At 38.9% G+C, this 23,312-nt stretch overlaps 2 non-coding genes across 2 annotated transcripts; one reads left to right on the top strand and one right to left on the bottom strand.

The window, feature by feature from the left end:
- Positions 1-2,773: 2,773 nt before the first annotated feature.
- On the bottom strand, positions 2,774-2,881 carry LOC112804689 (small nucleolar RNA R71). The gene has a single exon (XR_003203303.1). It is a non-coding gene; the product is annotated as a small nucleolar RNA R71 (small nucleolar RNA).
- An 11,322-nt stretch (positions 2,882-14,203) lies between these two features.
- On the top strand, positions 14,204-14,311 carry LOC112805074 (small nucleolar RNA R71). The gene has a single exon (XR_003203685.1). It is a non-coding gene; the product is annotated as a small nucleolar RNA R71 (small nucleolar RNA).
- The last annotated feature ends 9,001 nt before the right edge of the window (positions 14,312-23,312 follow it).

The following is a 23,312-nucleotide window of genomic DNA, read 5'->3' as shown; positions in this document are numbered from 1 at the left end:
GATTCCTTAATCAGAATCTTCATGGTATAAGCTAGAATCCATTGGTGGCCATTCTTGAGAATCCGGAAGGTCTAAACCTTGTCTGTGGTATTCTGAGTAGGATTCAGAGATTGAATGACTGTGACGAGCTTCAAACTCGCGATTGTGGGGCGTTAGTGATAGACGCAAAAGAATCACTGGATTCTATTCTGACATGATCGAGAACCGACAAATGAATAGCCGTGTTGTGACAGAGCGCGTTGAACATTTTCACTGAGAGGATGGGACTGTAGCCATTGACAATGGTGATGCCCAACATACAGCTTGCCATGGAAAGGAGTAAGAAGGATTGGATGAAGACAGTAGGAAAGCAGAGAGACGGAAGGGACAAAGCATCTCCATACGCTTATCTGAAATTCTCACCAATGAATTACATAAGTATCTCTATCTTTATTTTATGTTTTATTTATCTTTTAATCATTAATCCTCCATAACCATTTGAATCCGCCTGACTGAGATTTACAAGATGACCATAGCTTGCTTCATACCAACAATCTCCGTGGGATCGACCCTTACTCGCGTAAGGTTTATTACTTGGATGACCCAGTGCACTTACTGGTTAGTTGTGCGAAGTTGTGATAAAAAGTTGAGATTGCAATTGAGCGTACCATGTTGATGGCGCCATTGATGATCACAATTTCGTGCACCAAGTTTTTGGCGCCGTTGCCGGGGATTGTTTGAGTTTGGACAACTGACGGTTCATCTTGTTGCTTAGATTAGGTATTTTTCTTCAGAATTTTTAAGAATGAATTATAGAGTTTCAAGGTGATGTTCTTATCATCACAAAGGCTGATTGATTCTCGTCAATTTAGCTGTTGAATGTAATGTCCTGCTAAAGCTTGGCTAGCCATGTCTAATCTTTTTAGACTGAAGCTTTAGACTAACATTGCATGATTCCTGGAATTCTTATTAAAAATTTCTGAATCTCTTTATTTTCTTTTCCATATAATTTTTGAAAAATACAAAAAAAAAAATTATAAAATCTTAAAATCAAAAATAATTTTAGGTTTCATGTTTGAGTCTAGTGTCTAATTTTAAGTTTGGTGTCAATTGCATGTCTTTATTCTTTTAATTTTCGAAAATTACATGCATTATGTTCTTCATTGATCTTCAAGACGTTCTTGATGATTTTCTTGCTTTGATCTTTAAATTCTCTTGTTTTGTGTGTTTAGTTATTTCTTACATGCATTTTCAAATTGTTATAGTCCTTAGTATACAAACTTTTAAGTTTGGTGTCTTGCATGCATTGTTTATTTGATCTTAGTTGTATTTTTTCTCATCATTAAAAATTCAAAAAAAATTTCAAAATTATGTCTTTTCAAGTCAATAATACAGAGAATTGAAGATTCAGAACATACAGCAGAGGAATCACAGAAAAAAAGCTGGGCGTTCAAAATTCCCAGTGAAGAAGGAAAACTAGCGTTTAAATGCCAGCCAGGGTACCTGGCTGGGCGTTTAACGCCCAAAAAGGTAGAGTTTTGGGCGTTAAACGCCAGAATGGATACCATTCTGGGCGTTTAATGCCAGGATGACACAAGAGGGAAGATTTTGTTTTTAATGCAAATTTTTTTCAAGTTTTCATAATTTTTCAAGATCAAATCTTTTTCAAATCATATCTTTTCAATCATATATTTTCAAAATCAATTTCTTTCCATTTTCAAAAATACTTGCTAACAATTAATGATTTGATTCAAAAATTTCAAGTATGTTGCCTTTTCTATTAAGAAAGGTTTAATATCTGAATCATATCTTTAAAATTTCTTATTATGCAAGTCATTAATTTTAAAAATCAAATCTTTTTTTAAAATTGTTTTTCAATCATATCTTTTTAAAACTATATCTTTTCAATCATATCTTTTTAATCACATCTTTTTTTCAAAATTAATTTTTCAATCATATCTTTTTTATTTCTAATTTCAAAATCTTTTTCAAAATCACTTTTTCAAAATTTCTTTTAATTATTTCAAAATCTTTTACTTTATTTTCGAACATTCTTCCCCTCTTCTCACATCCTTCTATTTAAGGACTAACACTCCTCCACCATCAACAATTCGAACTCTATCCCTCTTGATAAGTTCAAATTCTTCTCTTTCTACCTCCTCCTTCTATTCTTCTTTTCCTCTGACACCTCATGGAATCTCCATACTGTGACATAGAGGATTCCATACTTTCTTGTTCTCTTCTCTTTCATATGAGCAGGAGCAAAGACAAAAGCATTCTTGTTGAGGCTGACCCTGAACTTGAAAGGACCTTGAAGCAAAAGCTAAGAGAAGCTAAAGCACTACTCTCTGTAGAGGACCTAACAGAAATCTTCAAACAAGAAGAAGACATGGCAGCCGAAAACAACAACAATGCCAACAATGCAAGGAAGGTGCTGGGTGACTTTACTGCACCTACTCCCGACTTCTATAGGAGAAGCATCTCTATCCCTGCCATTGGAGTAAACAACTTTAAGCTTAAGCCTCAATTAGTTTCTCTAATGCAACAGAATTGCAAGTTCCATGGACTTCCATTGGAAGATCCTCATCAGTTTTTAGCTGAATTCTTGCAAATCTGTGACACTGTCAAGACCAATAGGGTTGACCCTGAGGTCTACAGACTTATGCTATTCCCTTTTGCCGTAAGAGACAGAGCTAGGTTATGGTTGGACTCACAACCTAAAGAAAGCCTGAACTCTTGGGAAAAGCTAGTCAATGCCTTCTTGGCAAAGTTCTTTCCACCTCAAAAATTGAGTAAGCTTAGAGTAGAAGTCCAAACCTTCAAACAGAAGGAAGGTGAATCCCTCTATGAAGCTTGGGAAAGATACAAACAATTGATCAAAAAGTGTCCTTCTGACATGCTTTTTGAATGGAGCATCATAGGTATCTTCTATGATGGTCTGTCTGAACTGTCCAAGATGTCATTGGACAGCTCTGCTGGAGGATCTCTTCATCTGAAGAAGACGCCTGCAAAAGCTCAAGAACTCATTGAAATGGTTGCAAATAACCAATTCATGTACACTTCTGAAAGGAATCCTGTGAACAATGGAACGAATCAGAAGAAAGGAGTTCTTGAGATTGATACTCTGAATGCCATATTGGCTCAGAACAAAATATTGACTCAGCAAGTCAATATGATTTCTCAAAGTCTGTCTGGAATGCAAGCTGCACCGAGCAGTACTAAGGACGCTTCATCTGAAGAAGAAGCTTATGATCCTGAGAACCCATCAATGGAAGAGGTGAATTATATGGGAGAACCCTATGGAAACACCTATAATCCTTCATGGAGAAATCATCCAAATCTCTGATGGAAGGATCAATAGAGACCTCAACAAGGTTTCAACAACAATAATGGTGGAAGAAACAGGTTTAGCAATGGCAAGCCTTTTCCATCGTCTTCTCAGCAACAGACAGAGAATTCTAAGCAGAGCCACTCTGACTTAGCAACCATGGTCTTTGATCTAATCAAAACCACTCAAAGTTTCATGACTGAAACAAGGTCCTCCATTAGAAACTTGGAGGCACAAGTGGGTCAGCTGAGTAAGAAAGTTACTGAACTCCCTCCTAGTACTCTTCCAAGCAATACAGAAGAAAATCCAAAAGGAGAGTGTAAGGCCATCAACATAGCCGAATTTGGAGAGGAGGAAGAGGCAGTGATCGCCGCTGAGGAAGACCTCAATGGACGTCCACTGGCCTCCAATGAGTTCCCTAATGAGGAACCATGGGAATCTGAGGCTCACACTGAGACCATAGAGATTCCATTGGATTTACTTCTGCCATTTATGAGCTCTGATGAGTATTCTTCCTCTGAAGAGGACAAAGATGTCACTGAAGAGCAAGTTGCTAAGTACCTTGGAGCAATCATGAATCTAAATGACAAGTTATTTAGTAATGAGACTTGGGAGGACGAACCCCCTTTGCTCACCAAAGAACTGGATGACTTGACTAGGCAGAGATTACCTCAAAAGAAACAGGACCCTAGGAGGTTCTCAATACCTTGTACATTAGGCACCATGACCTTCGAGAAGGCTCTGTGTGACCTAGGGTCAAGCATAAACCTCATGCCTCTCTCTGTAATAAAGAAGCTAGGGATTTTTGAGGTACAAGCTGCAAGAATCTCACTAGAGATGGTAGACAATTCAAGAAAACAAGCTTATGGACTTGTAGAGGATGTTCTGGTAAAGATTGAAGACCATTACATCCATGCTGATTTCATAGTCCTAGAGACTGGGAAGTGCATGGATGAATCCATCATCCTTGGCAGACCCTTCCTAGCTACAGCAAAGGCTGTGATTGATGTTGACAGAGGAGAATTGATCATTCAAGTAAATGAAGAATCCTTTGTGTTTAAGGCTCAAGGATATCCCTCTGTAACCATGGAGAGGAAGCATGAAGAGCTTCTCTCAAAACAGAGTCAAACAGAGCTCCCACAGTCAAACTCTAAGTTTGGTGTTGGGATGCCACAACCAAATTCTAAGTTTGGTGTTGAACCCCCACATTCAAACTCTAAGTTTGGTGTTGGGAGGTTCCAACATTACTCTGAACATCTGTGAGGCTCCATGAGGGCCCACTGTCAAGCTACTGACATTAAAGAAGCGCTTGTTGGGAGGCAACCCAATGTTATATTTATCTATTTTCCATTGTTATTTTATACTTTCTATAGGTTGATGATCATGTGAATTCACAAAAACAATTGAAAAAGCAAAAATAGAATGAAAACCAGAAAGAAAAACAGCACACCCTGGAGGAAAAGCTTGCTGGCGTTTAAACGCCAGTAAGGGCAGCAAATGGGCATTTAACGCCCAGTCTGGCACCATTCTGGGCGTTTAACGCCAGAAAGGGGCACCAGACTGGCGTTTAACACCAAAAAGGGGCACCAGACTGGCGTTTAACGCCAGAAAAGGGCAGCAGCCCGGCGTTTAACGCCAGGATTGGCAGAAAGGGCATTTTACACGCCACTTGGTGCAGGGATGAGCTATCTTTGACACCTCAGGATCTGTGGACCCCACAGGATCCCCACCTACCCCACCATTCTTTCTCTTCTTCACCCATTCACCAATCACCTCAATACCTCTTTCCCAAAAAAAAACCCTCACCTATCAAATCCCACTATTCTTTTCACCACTCACATCCATCCTTTATAAAATCCCACCTACCCCACCATCCAAATTCAAACCACTTTCCCTCCCAAACCAACCCATAATGACCGAACCCTACCCCTCTCTCCACCCCTATATAAACCCTTCTTCACTCCTTCATTTTCACACAACCTAAACACTACTTCTCCCCCTTGGCCGAATTACAAAACCCCCTCCATCTCCTCCATTTTCTTCTTCTTCTACTCCTTTCTTTCTTCTTTTGCTCGAGGACGAGCAAACCTTATAAGTTTGGTGTGGTAAAAGCATTGCTTTTTGTTTTTCCATAACCATTTATGGCACCTAAGGCCGGAGAAACCTCTAGAAAGAGGAAAGGGAAGGCAAAAGCTTCCACCTCCGAGTCATGGGAAATGGAGATATTCATCTCAAGGGTGCATCAAGACCACTTCTATGAAGTTGTGGCCATGAAGAAGGTGATCCTCGAGGTCCCTTTCAAACTCAAAAAGAGTGAATATTCAGAGATCCAACATGAGATCCGAAGAAGAGGTTGGGAAGTTCTTACCAACCCCATTCAACAAGTCAGAATCTTAATGGTTCAAGAGTTCTATGCCAATGCATGGATCACCAAGAACCATGATCAAAGTGTGAACCTGGACCCAAAGAATTGGCTTACAATGGTTCGGGGGAAATGCTTAGATTTTAGTCCGGAAAATGTAAGGTTGGCATTCAACTTGCCCATGATGCAAGGAGATGAACACCCCTACACTAGAAGGGTCAATTTTGATCAAAGGTTGGACCAAGTCCTCATAGACATTTGTGAAGAGGGCGCTCAATGGAAGAGAGATTCAAGAGGGAAGCCGGATCAACTGAGAAGGCATGACCTCAAGCCCGTGGCTAGGGGATGGTTGGAGTTTATCTAACGCTCAATCATTCCCACTAGCAACCGGTCCGAAGCTACTATAGACCGGGCTATCATGATTCATAGCATCATGATTGGAGAGGAAGTAGAAGTTCATGAGGTTATATCCCAAGAACTTTATAAGGTGGCAGACAAGTCCTCTACCTTGGCAAGGTTAGCCTTTCCTCATCTCATTTGTCACATCTGTAATTCAGTTGGAATTAACATAGAGGGAGACATCCTCATTGATGAGGACAAGCCCATCACTAAGAAGAGGATGGAGCAAACAAGAGATCCCACTCATGGACATGAGGAAATTCCTCATCATGAAATCCCTGAGATGCCTCAAGGGATGCACTTTCCTCCATAAAACTATTGGGAGCAAATCAATACCTCCCTAGGAGAATCGAGTTCCGACATAGGACAACTAGGGGTGGAGCACCAAGAACATTCCATCCTCCTCCATGAAATTAGAGAAGATCAAAGAATCATGAGAGAAGAGCAATAAAGGCAAGGAAGAGACATTAAGAACAAGCCGCCATCACTAAGGTGGACCCGTTCTTTAATCTCCTTGTTCTTTATTTTCCTATTTTTCGAAAATTATGCTTTATGGTTTATTTATGTTTGTTTCTTATGATCATTAGTGTCTTATTGTCTATGCCTTAAAGTTATGAATGTCCTATGAATCCATCACCTTTCTTAAATGAAAAATGTTCTTAATTGAAAAAGAGAAGAATTGCATGAATTTCGAATTTTATAACAGATTAATTATTTTGATGTGGTGGCAATACTTTTCATTTCTGAATGTATGCTTGAATAGTGCATATGTCTTTTGAATTTGTTGTTCATGAATGTTAAAATTGTTGGCTCTTGAAAGAATGATGAAAAAGGAGACATGTTACTGAGGATCTGAAAAATCATAAAAATGATTCTTGAAGCAAGAAAAAGCAGTGAATTCAAAAAAAAAAAGAGCAAGCAGAAAAAGCCAATAGCCCTTTAAACCAAAAGGCAAGGATAATAAAAAGGATCCAAGGCTTTGAGCATCAGTGGATAGGAGGGCCTACAGGAATAACATCCTGGCCTAAGCGGCTAAACCAAGCTGTCCCTAATCATGTGCTTGTGGCGTGAAGGTGTCAAGTGAAAACTTGAGACTAAGCGGTTAAAGTCATGATCCGAAGCAAAAAGAGTGTGCTTAAGAACCCTGGATACCTCTAATTGGGAACTCTAGCAAAGCTGAGTCACAATCTGAAAAGGTTCACCCAGTTATGTGTCTGTGGCATGGATGTATCCGGTGGTAAGACTGGAAAACAGAGTGCTTTGGGCCACGGCCAAGACTCATAAAGTAGCTGTGTTCAAGAATCATCATACTTAACTAGGAGAATCAATAACACTATCCGGATTCTGAGTTCCTATAGAAGCCAATCATTCTGAACTTCAAAGGATAAAGTGAGATGCCAAAACTGTTCAGAGGCAAAAAGCTAAAAGCCCCGCTCATCTAATTAATACTAATCTTCATATATGTTTTTGGAATTCATTGTATATTCTCTTATTTTTATCCTATTTGATTTTCAGTTGCTTGGGGACAAGCAACAATTTAAGTTTGGTGTTGTGATAAGCGGATAATTTATACGCTTTTTGGCATTATTTTTAGTATGCTTTTAGTATGTTTTATTTAGTTTTTATTATATTTTTATTAGTTTTTATTTAAAATTCACTTTTCTGGACTTCACTATGAGTTTGTGTGTTTTTCTGTGATTTCAGGTATTTTCTGGCTAAAATTGAGGGACCTGAGCAAAAATCTGATTCAGAGGCTAAAAAGGGCTGCAGATGCTGTTAGATTCTGATCATCCTGCACTCAAAGTGGATTTTCTGGAGCTACAGAAGCCCAATTGGCGCGCTCTCAATTGTGTTGGAAAGTAGACATCTAGCTCTTTCTAGCAATATATAATAGTCCATTCTTTGCTCGAGATTTGATGGCCCAAACAGGCGTTCCAAGTCAGCTTTAGAATTCCCAGCGTTAAACGCCGGAACTGGCACAAAAGTGGGAGTTAAACGCCCAAACTGGCACAAAAGCTGGCTCTTAACTCCAAGAAAAGTCTCTACACATGGAAGCTTCAATGCTCAGCCCAAGCACACACCAAGTGGGCTCAGAAGTGGATTTTTACGTCATTTACTCATTTCTGTAAACCCTAGGCTACTAGTTCTCTATAAATAGGACATTTTGCTATTTTATTTTCATCTGGGGGTCTTGAGATTTCTAGAGCATCTCAGTATCACTTTGATCTCTTGATCACGTTTTGGGGGCTGGCCTCACGGCCATGCCTAGACCTTGTTCTTATGTATTTTCAATGGTGGAGTTTCTACACACCATAGATTAAGGTGTGGAGCTCTGTTGTACCTCGAGTATCAATGCAATTACTATTGTTCTTCTATTGTTCTAAGATATCACTTATTCCTCAACTTGATGAATGTGATGATCCGTGACACTCATCATCATTCTCACCTATAAACGTGTGCCTGACATCCACCTCCGTTCTACCTTAGATTGAGTGGATATCTCTTGGATTCCTTAATCAGAATCTTTGTGGTATAAGCTAGAATCCATTGGCGGCCATTCTTGAGAATTCGGAGGGTCTAAACCTTGTCCGTGGTATTCTGAGTAGGATTCAGGGATTGAATGACTGTGACGAGCTTCAAACTCGCAATTGTGGGGCATTAGTGACAGACGCAAAAGAATCATTGGATTCTATTCCGACATGATCGAGAACCGACAGATGAATAGCCGTGCTGTGACAGAGCGCGTTGAACATTTTCACTGAGAGGATGGGACTGTAGCCATTGACAACAGTGATGCCCAACATACAGCTTGCCATGGAAAGGAGTAAGAAGGATTGGATAAAGACAGTAGGAAAGCAGAGAGACGAAAGGGACAAAGCATCTCCATACGCTTATCTGAAATTCTCACCAATGAATTACATAAGTATCTCTATCTTTATTTTATGTTTTATTTATCTTTTAATCATTAATCCTCCATAACCATTTGAATCTGCCTGACTGAGATTTACAAGACGACCATAGCTTGCTTCATACCAACGATCTCCGTGGGATCGACCCTTACTCGCGTAAGGTTTATTACTTGGACGACCCAATGCACTTGCTGGTTAGTTGTGCGTAGTTGTGATAAAAAGTTGAGATTGCAGTTGAGCGTACCATGTTGATGGCGCCATTGATGATCACAATTTCGTGCACCACTCATCACAACACCAAACTTAAATTGTTGCTTGTCCTCAAGTAACTGAAAATCAAATAGGATAAAAAGAAGAGAATGTACTATAAATCCCAAAATATCAATGAATATTAGTTCTAATTAGATGAGCGGGACTTGTAGCTTTTTACTTCTGAACAGTTTTGGCATCTCACTTTATCCTTTGAAGTTTAGAATGATTGGCATCTATAGGAACTCAGAGTTCAGATAGTGTTATTGATTCTCCTAGTTAAGTATGTTGATTCTTGAACACTGCTACCTTTATGAGTCTTGGCTGTGGCCCTAAGCACTTTGTTTTCCAGTATTACCACCGGATACATAAATGCCACAGACATATGACTGGTGAACCTTTTCAGATTGTGACTTAGCTTTGCTAAAGTCCCCAGTTAGAGGTGTCCAAAGCTCTTAAGCACATTCTTTTTGCTTTGGATCACGACTTTAACCACTCAGTCTCAAGCTTTTCACTTGGACCTGCATGCCACAAGCACATGGTTAGGGACAGCTTGATTTAGCCGCTTAGGCCTGGATTTTATTTCCTTGGGCCCTCCTATCCATTGATGCTCAAAGCCTTGGATCCTCTTTACCCTTGCCTTTTGGTTTTAAGGGTTATTGGCTTTTTCTGCTTCATTTTTCTTTTTCTTTCTCTATATTTTTTTTCACCATTTTTTTTCGCAAGCTTTGTTCTTCACTTCTTTTTCTTGCTTCAAGAATCAATTTTATGATTTTTTAGATTATCAATAACATTTCTCTTTTTCATCATTCTTTCAAGAGCCAACAATTTTAACATTCATAAACAACAAGATAAAAAATATGCACTGTTCAAGCATTCATTCAGAAAACAAAAAGTATTGTCACCACATCAATATAATTAAACTAATTTCAAGGATGAATTCGAAACTCATGTACTTCTTGTTCTTTTGAATTAAAAACATTTTTCATTTAAGAAAGGTGAAGGATTCATGGAATTATTCATAGCCTTAAGACATAGTTACTAGACACTAATGATCATGTAATAAAGACACAAACATAGACAAACATGAAGCTCATAAACCGAAAAACAGAGAGATAAGAACAAGGAAGTTAAGGAATGAGTCCACCTTAGTGATGGTGGCGCCTTCTCCTTGAAGGACCAATGGTGTTCTTGAGCTCCTCTATGTCTCTTCCTTGCCTTTGTTGCTCTTCCCTCATAGCTCTTTGATCTTCTCTAATCTCATTGAGAATGATGGAGTTCTCTTGGTGTTCCACCCTTAATTGGTTCATGTCATGACTTAATCCTTCTAGAGAAGTGTTGAGGTTTTCCCAATAGTTGTTTAGAGGAAAATGCATCCCTTGAGGCATCTCAGGGATTTCTTGATGATGAGCTTCCTCATGTGTCTCTTGAGATCCATGGATGGCCTCTATTGTTTGCTCCATCCTTTTCTTAGTGATGGGCTTGTCCTCTTCAACGATGATGTCTCCTTCTATGACAACTCCAGCTAAGTAGCACAGATAGCAAATGAGATGAGGAAAAGCTAGCCTTGCCAAGGTGGAGGGCTTTTCGGCTACTTTGTAGAGTTCTAGAGAGATGACTTCATGAACTTCTACATCCTCTCCAGGATCATGATGGCCCGATCCACAGTTACTTCGGATCGGTTGCTACTAGGAATGATGGAGCGTTGGATGAACTCTAACCATCCTCTAGCCACAGGCTTAAGGTCCAGTCTTCTTAATTGAACCGGATTGCCTTTAGAGTCTCTTTTCCATTGAGCTCCTTCCACACATATGTCCATGAGGACTTGGTCCAACCTTTGATCAAAGTTGACCCTTCTAGTGTAGGGGCGTGCGTCTTCTTGCATCATAGGCAAGTTGAATACCAACCTTACATTTCCCAGACTAAAATCTAAGTATTTCCCCCGAACCATTATAAGATAATTCTTTGGATTCGGGTTCATGCTTTGATCATGGTTCATTGTGATCCATGCATTTGCATAGAACTCTTGAACCATTAAGATTCTGACTTGTTGAATAGGGTTGGTAAGAACTTCCCAACCTCTTCTTTAGATCTCATGTCGGATCTTCGGATACTCATTTTTCTTGAGCATGAAAGGGACCTCATGGATCACCTTTTTCTTGGCCACAACTTCATAGAAGTGGTCTTGATAGGCTTTTGAGATAAATCTCTCCATCTCCAATGACTCGGAGGTGGAAGCTTTTGTCTTCTCTTTCCTCTTTCTAGAGGTTTCTCCGTCTTAGGTGCCATCAATGGTTACGGAAAAACAAAAAAGCTATGCTTTTACCACACCAAACTTAGAAAGTTGTTCGCCCTCGAGCAAAAGAAGAAAAGAATAGAAGAAGAATAAGATATGGAGGAGAGGGAGAGAGGTTTGGTTTCGGCCAAGGGGGAGAAGAGAGGGTTGTGTTGTGTGAAAATGAAGAAGGATGGGGGGTTTATATAGTGGAGGGAGAGGGGTTAGGGTTCGGCCATTTAGGGTGGGTATGGGTGGGAAAGAGATTTTGAATTTGAAGGTAGGTGGGGTTTTTAGGGAAGAGTGGATGGATGTGAGTGGTGAAGAGGTGATGGGGAAGAGTGATTGAGGTGATTGGTGAATGATGTTTGGGGAAGAGTGTTATGAAAAGGTGTGAGAGATAGAGAGAAGGTAGGTGGGGATCCTGTGGGATCCATAGATCCTGAGGTGATCCGGTGGGTCCACAGATCCTGAGGTGTCAAGGATTTCTCATCCCTGCACCCTTTAGGCATGTAAAATGCCCTTTGTATGCAATCCTGGTGTTTAACGCCAAACTGCAGCATGTTTCTGGCGTTAAACTCCACCTCCATGCTTGTTTTGGCCGTTCAACGCCAATCTGCAGCATGTTTCTGGCGTTGAACACCACTTCCATCCTTGTTTCTGGCGTTTAGCGCCAGCTTTCCCCAGGGTGAAACCCTGGCATTTAAACGCCAGACTGCTGCTTGTTTCTAGCGTTCAACGCCAGCTTTATGCTCTGTTCTGGCATTAAACGCCAGCCAGATGCTCCTTACTGGCGTTTAAATGCCAGTAAGCTCTTCCTCCAGGGTGTGCTGTTTCTTCTGCTATTTTTTATTCTGTTTTTAATTTTTGCAATTGTTTTGTGACTCCACATGATCATAAACCTAATAAAACATAAAAGAATAATAGAAATATAGATAAATAAAAATTGGGTTGCCTCCAAATAAGTGCTTCTTTAATGTCAATAGCTTGGCAGTGAGCTCTCATGGAGCTTCACAGATCATCAGAGCATTGTTGGGACCTCTCAACACCAAACTTAGAGTTTGAATGTGGGGGTTCAACACCAAACTTAGAGTTTGGTTGTGGCCTCCCAACATCAAACTTAGAGTTTGATTGTGGGGGCTTTGTTTGACTCTGTATTGAGAGAAGCTTTTCATGCTTCCTCTCCATGTTTACAGAAGGATAACCTTGAGCTTTAAACACAAGGTAGTCCCCATTCAATTGAAGGACTAGTTCACCTCTGTCAACATCAATTACAGCTCTTGCTGTGGCTAGGAAGGGTATTCCAAGAATGATGGATTTATTCTCATCCTTCCCAGTGTCTAAGATTATGAAATCAGCAGGGATGTAAAGGCCTTTAACCTTTACCAACACGTCCTCTACCAATCCATAAGCTTGTTTTATTGATTTATCTGCCATCTCTAATGAGATTCTTGCAGCTTGTACCTCAAAGATCCCCTGTTTTTCCATTACAGAGAGTGGCATAAGATTTATCCTGACCCCAGGTCACATAGAGCCTTCTCAAAGGCCATGGTGCCTATGGTACAGGATATTAAGAATTTTCCAAGATCTTGTTCCTTTTGAGGTAGAGTTTGTTGAACCCATGTATCTAGTTCACTAATGAGCAAGGGAGGTTCACCTTCCCAAGTCTCATTACCAAACAACTTGGCATTCAGCTTCATAATGGCTCCTAGATATTCAGCAACTTGCTCTTCAGTTACATCTTCATCCTTTTCAGAGGAAGAATAGTTCTCAAAGCTCATGAATGGTAAAAGGAAGTTTAATGGAATCTCCATGGTCTCTAGGTGAGCCTCAGATTCCTTAGGTTCCTCAGTTTGGAACTCCTTTTTGTTTGGGATACGTCCCATGAGGTCTTCCTCATTGGGATTCACATCCTCCCCTTCCTCTTTGGATTCGGCCATTTTGATGATATCAATGGTCTTGCACTCTCTTTTTCGATTCTCTTCTGTATTGCTTGGGAGAGTACTAAGAGGAGTTTCAGTGATTTTCTTACTCAGCTGGCCCACTTGTGCCTCCAAATTTCTAATGGAGGACCTTGTTTCACTCATGAAACTTAAAATGGCCTTAGATAGATCAGAGACTATGTTTGCTAAGCTAGAGGGACTCTACTCAGCATTCTCTGTCTGTTGCTGAGAATATGATGGAAAAGGCTTGCTATTGCTAAGCCTGTTTCTTCTACCATTATTAAAGCCTTGTTGAGGCTTTTGTTGATCCTTTCATGAGAAATTTGGATGATTTTTCCATGAGGAATTATAGGTGTTCTCATAGGGTTCACCCATGTAATTCACCTCTGCCATTGCAGGGTTCTCAGGATCATAAGCTTCTTCTTCAGAAGATGCCTCTTTAGTACTGTTGGATGCATTTTGCCATCCATTCAGACTCTGAGAAATCATGTTGACTTGCTGAGTCAACATTTTGTTCTGAGCCAATATGGCATTCAGAGCATCAATTTCAAGAACTCTCCTCTTCTGAGGCGTCCCATTACTCACAGGATTCCTCTCAGAGGTATACATGAATTGGTTATTTGCAACCATGTCAATAAGTTCTTGAGCTTCTGCAAGCGTTTTCGTTAGGTGAATGGATCCACCTGCAGAATGGTCCAGTGACATCTTAGAGAACTCAGTTAGACCATAATATAATATATCCGAAATGGTCCACTCTGAAAGCATGTTAGCAGGACACTTTTTGGTCAACTATTTGTATCTTTCCCAAGCTTCATAGAGGGATTCACCATCTTTTTGCTTGAAGGTCTGGACATCCACTCTAAGCTTGCTCAGCTTTTGAGGAGGAAAGAACTTGGCCAAGAAGGCCATGACCAACTTATCCCAAGAGTCCAGGCTATCTTTAGGTTGTGAGTCCAACCATGTTCTAGCTCTGTCTCTTACAACAAAAGGGAAAAGCATGAGCCTGTAGATTTCAGGATCTACTCCATTAGTCTTAACAGTCTCACAAATCTGCAAGAACTCAGTTAAAAACTGATAGGGATCTTTTGATGGAAGTCCATGGAACTTGCAGTTCTGTTGCATCAGAACAACTAGTTGAGGCTTCAGCTCAAAATTATTTGCTCCAATGGCAGGGATTGAGATGTTTCTTCCATAAAAATTGGAAGTAGCTGTAGTACAATCACTAAGCATCCTCCTTGCATTATTATTGTTGTTATTATTTTTTGCTGCCATCTCCTCTTCTTTTTTTGCAAGGTTGTCTCTGGATTGTTGTATTTTAGCTTCTCTTAGTTTCTTCTTTAGATTCCTTTTAGGTTCAGGATCTGCTTCAACAAGAATGCTCTTGTCCTTGCTCTTGCTCATATGAAAAAGAAGGGAACAGAAAATAACAATAGGGATCCTCTTTATCACAGTAGAGAGATTCTTTTATGTGAGTATAAGAATAAAAGAATAGAAGAAGGAGAAGAGAAAAATTCGAACACAGAAGAGAAGAGAGGGTTCGAATTTTTGAGATGAAGAGAAGTGTTAGTAATTAAATAAATAAAATAGAAGAAGATGAGAGGGGGAGAATTTCTAAAATTGTTTTTGAAAAATGGTTAGTGATTTTCGAAAATTGAGAGAAGAAATACAATTAAAATTAAAATTTGAAATAATTAGTTAATTAAAAGAATTTTGAAAAAGAGGGAGGTAATTTTCGAAAATTAGAGAGAGGATAGTAGTTAGGTGGTTTTGAAAAAGATAAGAAACAAACAAAAAGTCAATTAGTTAGTTGAAAAAGATTTGAAAATCAATTTTGAAAAGATAGGAAGTTAGAAAAGATTTTTAAAATCAATTTTGAAAAAGATATGATTGAAAAAGATATTTTGAAAAGATATGATTGAAAAAGATATTTTGAAAAAGATTTGATTTTTAAAATTAAAATTGATTACTTGACTAACAAGAAACTAAAATATATGATTCTAGAATTTAAAGACTGAACCTTTCTTAACAAGAAAGTAACAAACTTCAAATTTTTGAATCAATCACATTAATTGTTAGTAAAGTTTTTGAAAATTATGAAATAAAATTAAGAATTTTGAAAATCAATTAAAAAAATATTTTCGAAAATAATAAAAAAATGAAAAAGATTTTATTTTTGAAAAAGATTTTGAAAAGATAGGATTTTTAAAATTGAAATCTTGACTTGACTAACAAGAAACAACTTATTTAAAATTTTTTGACTAAGTCAACCCAAAGATTTCAAAAATTATGAACATCAAGAACTTATTTTGGAAAAATTTTCAAGAAAAGAAAAACATGCAAGACACCAAACTTAGAAATTTTTCATGTTTAGACACTATGAATTCAAAAATGCATATTAAAAACAACAAAAGACACAAAACAAGAAAATATGAAGATCAAACAAGAAGACTTAATAAGAACAACTTGAAGATCATGAAGAATGCAATGCATGAATTTTTTGAAAAAATACATAAATTTCAAAAACATGCAATTGACACCAAACAAAATTGACTCAACACTCAAAGAAGAAACACAAAATTTTTTTTTTAGATTTTATGATTTTTTTTAATTTTTTGTATTTTTCGAAAATTAATTGTGGAAAAATGAAAAGGAAGAAAAATTTTGAAAGATTTTTGAAAACGTTTTGAAAACAAAATAAGAAGAAAACTACCTAATCTGAGCAACAAGATGAACCGTCAGTTGTCCAGACTCAAACAATCCCCGGCAACGGCGCCAAAAACTTGGTGCACGAAATTGTGATCATCAACAATGGCGCCAATAGGCTTGGAGCTCTCAAACGTGAATCACACTTTGTCACAACTTCGCACAACTAACCAGCGAGTGCACTGGGTCGTCCAAGTAAAACCTTACGTGAGTAAGGGTCGATCCCACGGAGATTGTTAGTATGAAGCAAGCTATGGTCATCTTGTAAATCTTAGTCAGGTGGATTCAAATGGTTATAATGGTTCTCGAAAATAAAGATAAATAACGCATAAAATAGAGATAGAGATACTTATGTAAATCATTGGTGGGAATTTCAGATAAGTGTATGGAGATGCTTTGTTCCTATTGATTCTCTGCTTTCCTACTGCCTTCATCCAATCCTTCATACTCCTTTCCATGGCAAGCTGTATGTAGGGCGTCACTGTTGTCAATGGATACTTTCCATCCTCTCAGTGAAAATGGTCCAAATGCTTTGTCACAGCACGACTAATCATCTGTCGGTTCTCGATCATTTCGGAATAGAATCCAGTGATTCTTTTGCGTCTGTCACTACGCCCAACACTCGCGAGTTTGAAGCTCGTCACAGTCATTCAATCCCTGAATCCTACTGAGAATACCACAGACAAGGTTTAGACTTTCCGGATTCTCAAGAATGGCTGCCAATAATTCTAGCTTATACCACAAAAATTCTGATTAAGGAATCCAAGAGATACACGTTCGATCTAAGGTAGAATAGAAATGGTTGTCAGTCACGCGTTCATAGGTGAGAATGATGATGAGTGTCACGGATCATCACATTCTTCATGTTGAAGTGCAGCGAATATCTTAGAATACGGATAAGCTGAATTGAATAGAAAATAGTAGTAATTGCATTAATACTCGAGGTACAGCAGAGCTCTACACCTTAATCTATGGTGTGTAGAAACTCCACCGTTGAAAATACATAAGTGATCAAGGTCTAGGCATGGCCGAATGGCCAGCCCCCAAAATCTAAGAACTAAATGTCTGAAGATAGATACCAAGATGTCTAATACAATAGTAAGAAGTTCTATTTATATTAATCTAGCTACTAGGGTTACAGAGATAAGTAATTGATGTAGAAATCCATTTTCGGGGCCCACTTGGTGTTTGCTTGGGCTGAGCTTGAGCTTTACACGTGTAGAGGCTTCTCTTGGAGTTAAACGCCAAGTTGTAACGTGTTTTTGGCGTTTAACTCTGGTTTGTGACGTGTTTCTGGCGTTTTACTCCAGAATGCAGCATGGAACTAGCGTTGAACGCTAGTTTGCATCATCTAAGCTCGAAAAAAGTATGAACCATTATATATTGCTAGAAAGCCCTGGAATTCTACTCTCCAACACAGTTAAGAACGCGCCATTTGAAGTTTTGTAGCTCCAGAAAATCTATTTTGAGTGCAGGGAGGTGAGAATCTAACAGCATCTGTAGTCCTTTTTCAGTCTGAATTAGATTTTTGCTCAGGTCCCTCAATTTCAGCCAAAAAATACCTGAAATCACAGAAAAACACACAAACTCATAGTAAAGTCCAAAAATGTGAATTTTGCATAAAAACTAATAAAAACATCCCTAAAAGTAGCTAGATCCTACTAAAAACTACCTAAAAACAATGCCAAAAAGCGTATAAATTATCCGCTCATCATTGCTCCCAATAGTTGTGTGGAGGAAAATGCATCCCTTGAGGCATCTCAGGGATTTCTTGATGAGGGACTTCCTTATGCTCTTGTTGAGGTCCATGAGTGGGCTCTCTTATTTTCTCCATCCTCTTTTCAGTGATGGGCTTGTCCTCTTCAATGAGGATGTCTTCATCTATGACAATTCGAGCTAAACTGCATAGGTGACAGATGAGATGAGGAAAGGCTAACCTTGCCAAAGTGGAAGGTTTGTCAGCAACCTTGTATAGTTCCAGAGGTATGATCTCATGAACTTCCACTTTCTCTCCAATCATTATGCTATGGATCATGATAGCCCGATCTACAGTCACTTTGGATCAGTTGCTAGTAGGAATGATAGAGCGTTGGATGAACTCTAACCATCCTCTAGCCATGGGTTTAAGGTCATGCCTTCTCAATTGAACTGGCTTGCCTTTGGAGTCTCTTTTCCACTGAGCTCCTTCCACACATATGTCCATGAGGACTTGGTCCAACCTTTGATCAAAGTTGACCCTTCTAGTGCAGGGGCGTGCATCTCCTTGCATCATAGGCAAGTTGAATGCCAACCTTACATTTTCTAGACTGAAATCTAAGTATTTCCCCCAAACCATTGTGAGCCAATTCTTTGGGTTCAGGTTCACACTTTGATCATTGTTCTTGGTGATCCATGCGTTAGCATAGAACTCTTGAACCATTAGGATTCTGACTTGTTGAATGGGATTGGTGAGAACTTTCCAACCTCTTCTTCGGATCTCATGTTGGATCTCTGGATATTCATTCCTTTTGAGCATGAAAGGAACCTCAGGGATCACCTTCTTCTTAGCCACAACTTCCTAGAAGTGGTCTTGATGGACCTTTGAGATAAATCTCTCCATCTCCCATGACTCGGAGGTAGTAGCTTTTGCCTTCCCTTTCCTCTTTCTAGAGGTTTCTCTGGCCTTAGGTGCCATAAATGGTTATGGAAAAATAAAAAGCAACGCTTTTTCCACACCAAACTTAAAATGTTTGCTCGTCCTCGAGCAAAAGAAGAAAGAAGGGACAGAGAAGAAGAAAAAAATGGAGGAGATGGAGAGGTGTAAGTGGTTAGGCCAAGAGGGGAAAGAAGTGTTTATGATGTGTGAAAATGAAAGAGGGCTGAGGGGTTTATATAAGAGTAGAGAGAGCGGTAGGGTTCATGTGTGAGGGTTGGGTTTGGGAGAGAAAGCTTTTAAAATTTGAAAGGTGGGTGGATGTGAGTGGTGAAGAGGTGATGGGGAAGAGAGATGGAGGTGATTGGTGAGGGGTATTTGGGAAAAGGTGGTCTGGGGAGGTGTGAAGAAGACAGAGAGTGAGTTGAGGTAGGTAGGGATCTTGTGGGGTCCACAGATCCTGAGGTGTCAAGGATTTCTCATTCCTGCACCATTTTGGTGTGTAAACGCCCTCCTAGTGCCAAACCTGGCGTTTGCTACCCATTTCTGGCATTTAACGCCAGCTTTTCTTCCCTTTCTGGCGTTGAATGCCAACTTGGTACCCTTTTCTGGCGTTAAACACCCAAAATGGTACCAGATTGGGCGTTTAACACCCATTCTGCTACCCTTACTGGCGTTTAAACGCCAGTAAGCTCCTTCTCCAGGGTGTGCTATTTTTAATGTTGTTTTTGAGTTTGCTTTGATTTTTGCAGTTGTTTTTGTGACTCCACATGATAATCAACTTAAAGAAAACATAAAATAACAAAGGAAAATGGAAATATAAATTGGGTTACCTCCCAATAAGCGCTTCTTTAATGTCAATAGCTTGACAGTGAGCTCTCATGGAGCTTCACAGATGTTCAAAGCATGGTTGGGGCCTCCCAACACCAAACTTAGAATTTGAATGTGGGGGCTTTGGTTGACTCTGTATTGAGAGAAGCTTCTTATGCTTCCTCTCCATGGTTGCAGAGGGAGATCCTTGAGCCTTAAACACAAGGTAGTCCTCATTCACTTGAAGGACCAACTCGCCTCTGTCAACATCAATCACAGCTTTTGTTGTGGCTAGGAAAGGTCTGCCAAGGATGATGGATTCATCCTTATTCTTCCCAGTGTCCAGGATTATGAAGTCAGCAGGGATGTAAAGGCCTTCAACCTTCACTAAGACATCCTCTATAAGTCCATAAGCTTGTTTCCTTGAATTGTCTGCCATCTCCGGTGAGATTCTTGCAGCTTGTACCTCAAAGATCCCTAGTTTCTCTATTACAGAGAGTGGCATGAGATTTACACTTGACCCCAGGTCAAATAGAGCCTTCTTAAAGGTCATGGTGCCAATAGTGCAAGGTATTAAGAACCTTCCCGGATCCAGTTTCTTTTGAGGTATCTTCAACTGAGCCAAGGTGTTTAGTTCATTAATGAGCAATAGAGGTTCATCCTCCCAAGTCTCATTACCAAATAACTTGGCATTCAGTTTCACGATTGCTCCAAGGTACTTAGCAACCTGCTCTTCAATAATATCTTCATCCTCTTCAGAGGAAGAATACTCATCAGAGCTCATGAATGGTAGAAAAAAGTTCAGTGGAATTTCTATGCTCTTTAGATGAGCCTCAAATTCCTTTGGTTCCTTAGAAGGGAACTCCCTAGTGGTCAATGGACGTCCCATGAGGTCTTCCTTACTGGGAACCACTGCCTCCTCACTCTCTCCAGGTTTGGCCATGTTGGTCATGGTTATGGCCTTGCACTTTCTCTTTGGATTCTCTTCTGTATTGCTTGGGAGAGTGCTAGGAGGAGTTTCAGTAACTCTTTTACTTAGCTGACCCACTTGTGCCTCCAAATTTCTAATGGAGGATCTTGTTTTATTCATGAAACTTAGTGTGGTCTTAGATAGATCAGAGACTATGTTTGATAAGCTAGAGAGGCTCTGCTCAGAATTCTCTATCTATTGCTGAGAAGATGATGGGAAAGGTTTGCTATTGCCAAACCTGTTTCTCCCACCATTATTGTTATTGAAGCCTTGTTGAGGCTTCTGTTGATCCTTCCATGAGAAATTTGGGTGATTCCTCCATGAAGAATTGTAGGTGTTTCCATAGGATTCTCCCATGTAATTCACCTCTTTCATTGCAGGATTCTCAGGGTCATAAGCTTCTTCTTCAGAGGAGGCTTCTTTAGCACTACCAGATGCAGCTTGCAATCCAGTCAGATTCTGAGAAATTATATTGACTTGCTGAGTCAATATTTTGTTTTGAGCCAATATGGCATTCAGAGAATCAATCTCAAGAACTCTTTTCTTTTGAGTTGTCCCATTGCTCACAGGATTTCTTTCAGAAGTGTACATGAACTGGTTATTTGCAACCATTTCAATAAGTTCATGGGCTTCTGCAGGTGTTTTCTTCAGATGAATAGATCCACCTACAGAATGCTCCAATGACATCTTGGATAACTCAGACAAACCATCATAGAAGATACCTATGATGCTCCATTCTGAAAGCATGTCAAAAGGACACCTTCTAAACAATTGCTTGTATCTTTCCCAAGCTTCATAGAGGGATTCACCTTCCTTCTCTTTGAAGGTTTGAACTTCCACTCTAAGCTTACTCATCTTTTGAGGTGGAAAGAATTTAGCTAAGAAGGTATTGACCAGCTTTTCCCAAGAGTTCAGGCTGTCTCTAGGTTGTGAGTTCAACCAGATACTAGCTCTATCTCTTACAGCAAAAGGGAAAAGCATAAGTCTGTAGACCTTGGGACCTCGGGATCAACTCCATTGGTATTAACAGTGTCACATATTTGCAAAAATTCAGCCAAGAACTGATGGGAGGATCTTCTAATGGAAGTCCATGAAACTTGCAATTCTGTTACATCAGAGAAACTAATTGAGGCTTAAGCTTAAAGCTTTTTGCTCCAATGGCAGGAATAGAGATGCTTCTCCCATAGAAGTCGGGAGTAGATGCAATAAAGTCACCAAGCACCTTCCTTGCATTGTTGGCATTGTTGTTATTTTCGGCTGCCATGTCTTCTTCTTTTTCGAAGATTTCTGTCAGGTCCTCTCCAGAGATTTGTGCTTTAGCTTCTCTTAGCTTCCTCTTCAGAGTCCTTTCAGGTTCAGGATCAGCTTCAACAAAAATGCCTTTATCTTTGTTCCTACTCATATGAGAGATAAAAAAACAAAGAAAGTATGGAATCCTCTATGTCACAGTATAGAGATTCAATGATGTGTCAGAGGAAAAGAAGAATAGAAGGATGAGGTAGAGAGAAGAATTCGAACTTATAGAGAGGGAGGGAGTCCGAATTATTAAGAGAGGAGGAGTGTTAGTGGTTAAATAGAAAGAGATGAGAGAGGGAATTTTCAAAAAAAAATTAAATAAAATAGAATTAGAGTTTAAAACAATTAGTTGAAAAGATTTTTGAAAAAAATTGTTAATGGTTTTCGAAAATTAGAGAGAGAGAGAGAGAGAGAGAGAGAGAGAGAAGTAGTTGGGTGGTTTTGAAAAAGATGAGAATTAGTGAAAAGATTTGAAAATCAAATTTTGAAAAGATAAGAAGTTAGAAAAGATTTTTGAAATCAAAATTTGAAAAAGATATGATTTGGAAAATATTTGATTGAAAAAGATATGATTTTAAAAAGATATGATTGAAAAAATTTGATTTTTAAAAATGATGACTTGACTAACAAGAAATTAAAAGATATGATTCTAAAATTCAAATATTGAACCTTTCTTAACAAGAAAGTAACAAACTTGAAATTTTTGAATCATAACATTAATTGTTAGGAAGGATTTTCAAAAATATTAAAAGAAAAAGGAAAAAGGTTTGATTTTGAAAAAGATATGATTGATATGAAAAGATATGAAAAAGATAAGATTTTGAAAAATCAGTTTTAAAACTTGAAAAATTGAAAAGGATATGATTTGAAAACAAAATTTTCTCCTTGGTGCTATCCTGGCATTAAACGCCCAGAATGGTATCCACTCTGGCGTTTAACACCCACTTGTCTACCTTTTGGGGCATTAAAAGCCCAGCCAGGTACCCTGGTTGGCGTTTAAATGCCAGAATTCCTTCTTCGAATATGTTCCGTGATTCCTCTGCTGTATGTTCTGAATCTTCAATTCTCTGTATTATTGACTTGAAAAGACATAATTTTTTTGAAAACTTTTAAGAAAAGAAAAACATGCAAGACACCAAACTTAGAAATTTTCATACTAGAGACACTAACAATTTGAGAATGCATATGAAAAACAACAAAAGACATAAAACAGGAGAATTTAAAGATCAGAGCAAGGAAAATCATCAAGAACAACTTGAAGATCATGAAGAACACAATGCATGAGTTTTCAAAAAAATGCATGCAATTGACACCAAACTTAAAAATTGACACTAGACTCAAACACAAAATATTTTTTATTTTATGATTTTATAAAATTTTTTGTAATTTTTCAAAAATTCTTTTGAAAAAGAAAATAAGAAACTCAAAAATTGTTAATAAGAATTCCAGGAATCATG

This window comes from Arachis hypogaea, chromosome 5 (assembly GCF_003086295.3).
Source record: "Arachis hypogaea cultivar Tifrunner chromosome 5, arahy.Tifrunner.gnm2.J5K5, whole genome shotgun sequence".
In the NCBI taxonomy this organism is placed as follows: Eukaryota; Viridiplantae; Streptophyta; class Magnoliopsida; order Fabales; family Fabaceae; genus Arachis; species Arachis hypogaea.
This window is presented reverse-complemented; position numbering and strand designations above follow the sequence as displayed.